Below are 3498 nucleotides of genomic sequence, written 5' to 3'. Positions count from 1 at the left end.
ATTCCTACTTTGATTTTTGTTTCTCAACATGACCTAAATCTCTCTCCTAGCATTTGACGGTACAAATTGATCAAGCGGGGAGGTTGCCATTTCTTTGCTTTGTCGTCACTTAATAGGTTTCCTTGTAAACAAGAGCTTCCTGTTGGACCCGAGTTGTTGCACTTATGTCCCCTCCTCCTTCCTCGCACCAACACAGTTTACTTTTTCATCCCTCGATCTGCCTCCGTTTGTCAATGAGTAACCAGTAATAACAAAGTTACAAAGGACAATGAATATTCAATATATAATTATAATATAATAATAAAAGCAAACTCACATACAAAAACTAAAAAAAAAAATTATGACAAGAAATATTGATGTAACGTACGCTTGCAATTATCTTATTGTGTACCATTACATTACGTACATATTGCATATCCATTCCAAAATTACATAAGACCTAAGTATATATGAGTGATTCGTACGGCGTATTTATATCAAATCTACGTAAGACTTAAGTATATATGATAGAGTGATCATTTTAGACCACTTAATTAGAGATGATGTCATGACCTCTCCGATTATTGGTGCCACACAAAGAAGGTCCTTGTAATTCCCTTGAACGTCTCTTGGTTTGTTCTTGTTGATCAACATCCATCAGAGATATCAGCTCTCCAATAAGTGTTTACCTTTAAATTCTCCTCTTCTCTTCTCCTCTTCTAAAACCCTCCTAGGAGGGGAAGCTCTCACATCTCTCTAGCTCCTTTCTCCCACATCGACTCACCTCCACCTTCTTGCCTACTTCTAGTAGTAGCTCTCTGCCCCGACGGTGGCAGGTATGATTTCATTTTTGCTTTTGTTTTCCTTTCCTTACTAGATTCCTTCTTCCAACCCTTCCTAATCTTACAATTTTAGAATACCCATCCGGCATCCCTACCATCCCCCCCAATCCCTCTTTATTCTCATGTCCTTTCCACCAATTCTCTCATTTCTTTTCTTTCTCAAATCTCTAATTGACAGGACCCGATCAGAATTTCACCCTGAAATCATAAGCGGGTCTGCATAGCTCACCTTAGGAAAAAGTTTTACCAAAAATTTGGCAGAATTTCTCCTAAAATTGGACTACCCAAATAACAAACATGGACAACAAGATTTTTAAACCAAAGATCACAAATACTAGTTTACATTCCACATATTCAAAGTACTCGTTTCAGCTAATACCACACCTTAGTACGATCATAGAATTCAAATTCCCAAGTACTTAACTTAACAACACACTTAAACAGTTTGGTGATCAGAATAAACTACATACTTAAACCAATATAATGCAGGAGTAGGTTAAACAATAACCTACAGTCAAAACAGAAGTGATAGATCCTAATTAAGCCTTAGCTCCTTCATGCACGACCCCTTCAAATATGTATACTGGGCAAACGAAAAACCGAAGAACCTAGGAAAAAGCATTTAAAAACCGTTAAGAGTGAGGGGACGAAAAATAAATAAATTAATTAAAGAAAATAAGGTAAAATAAATGCTTTCCCATTTTATTACTAAAGTTCTAGGCATGCACTACAGTTTGATATTACATTTAAATCCATCAACAACTATAAAATCATCATTTAAAACTATCACATAAATATTGGATGACTAGAGGGTACTGCTGACAAGTCATCTCATGCCATCTGGAGGGTACTGCCGACCAAATAGCGCATCGGAGGATACTGCCGACCGGAATACTAGGAGGCGATATCTAGAGGGTACTGCCGACTAACCATCTCATGCTATCTGAAGGGCATTTCTGACCAAATGACGCATCGGAGGGTACTGCGGTCCGGTTATATATATTCTGGAGGGAACTGCCGACTAGGTAATGCATGGATGCAACAACACAATTTCCACAACTTACCTCCTACTCACATAATGCTCATAAAACAAGATATCTCGATAAAATCATAATAATTCAATCATACTTAAATCTCACAATAAATCAATGCTCGAAAATCAGTACTATATGCTTAATTTATTTAAAATCAAATGTCCACTCACAGGTAAATCTCATAGCAATCCCTGCTACCTTTCAAGATCCTCCTCACTCGACGGCTCATTACGTCCTGTACATGTTGGTAGCATATAAATAATAGAAGGGGAAAATCGACAATTTCTTCAATATTAAACAAAAATCAATTTATTTCATAAAATTTTCCCCGAGCCAAGGTTTTCAACCACTTAGGAAAACTATTCGCATACTAAAAGCTTAAATCGATTTAATATTTCGAACCCTCAACGATAACAATAAAAATTTCCAATGACGTAAAATTTATGAATTAATACCTAAGAGTTTTCGAATTAATTACAAATCTCTGATTAATATTCAATAATCGAAGCTCATAGATCAATATAGCCATGAACTCCTAATAATGAGCTATAACTAGTACGCTAAAAGAGAGGGTTAGAAAACGTCGCATGCGCCTCCACCTTCAAATCTTATGCAAAGAATCATACCAACAAACTCATCATCATACGGGGACTAATTCTTATACTTGAAGCTAAGGTCGAATCGGCCTAGAATTGCTGGAAATTGGCCCGAAACCCTTATTACAACGGAAAACTTCTAGGGATCGATTATCCCACCTCCGTTTAATTGGCAAGCAGGGTAGCTATCAAGATGATCAGTGTGACACCAGCTTCAAAACCCAACAAGTTTCTCTGCCGGAAGTCGCTGGAAGGGCGAGATCAAACCGGGTATTCATTTCAGCACCGAGAAGGAACTCAGCCTCAATTTCTCCTTTTTTCGGGGTGTAATGCGTGATCTGGTCCCAACGATAGCAATAGGAAAAGGCGGCGCTCCTAATGGTGGTAGTGCGCGGTCTGGGTCGCTGGGACGACGAAGAACCCATCGGGTTTTCTGAGTTAGAGCCTTCTGGAAGGGCACTTACCCAAAATGGAAAGGTCCCAACTATATATACCCATGCCCGGAATAGTGACTTAGGTTTTTATCATAACTTTTTCATATAAACTCCAATTCGGGTGATCTACGTGTCTACAAACTCGGCTTAACGTGTTTTGCGACTTTCATAAGAAAATTTTTCTAAATTTTAAGGTCAAAGAAAAGTCAACTTTTGAATTCCCCTATTTGGTAAACAGGGACTGAAGAAGTAAAAATCGTTATTTACTAACTATAAGTAATAGTAGATTAAATTTGGTGCAGGGCATAACACTGATTCTTCATGTTTAAGATGCACATCCTCCTCACCCATCAGAATCAACTTCACCGGATGTTTGTTGGTCCTTCGGAACTCCGACGTCGGCGTTGTATAGCTTGTCTCTTTAGAAAGGGTTTTCCCATTACCACACATAAATCTGATGAATACGGTAGTGCCTCAAGGGACTGCACGGTCTTCGGATGTCTATCCCTTTGATCCCTCTGCGTATCACCTCTTTTTTTCTTCTGTTATGGTTCCTGTATTGGTATCTAAGGATGTTTTGTATGGCTAAGAGATTTGGATTGTGAAGATCTTT

At 38.3% G+C, this 3498-nt stretch overlaps 2 long non-coding RNA genes across 2 annotated transcripts; one reads left to right on the top strand and one right to left on the bottom strand.

The window, feature by feature from the left end:
• Positions 1-580: 580 nt before the first annotated feature.
• Positions 581-3498, top strand: LOC133710840 (uncharacterized). The gene is made up of 2 exons (XR_009846885.1): positions 581-815; positions 3188-3498. It is a non-coding gene; the product is annotated as an uncharacterized LOC133710840 (long non-coding RNA).
• Positions 1147-3181, bottom strand: LOC133710841 (uncharacterized). Its single transcript, XR_009846886.1, has 3 exons — positions 2611-3181; positions 2026-2090; positions 1147-1429 (listed from the first exon to the last, which is right to left on the bottom strand). It is a non-coding gene; the product is annotated as an uncharacterized LOC133710841 (long non-coding RNA).

Source organism: Rosa rugosa, chromosome 5 (genome assembly GCF_958449725.1).
Source record: "Rosa rugosa chromosome 5, drRosRugo1.1, whole genome shotgun sequence".
NCBI lineage: Eukaryota > Viridiplantae > Streptophyta > Magnoliopsida > Rosales > Rosaceae > Rosa > Rosa rugosa.
This window is presented reverse-complemented; position numbering and strand designations above follow the sequence as displayed.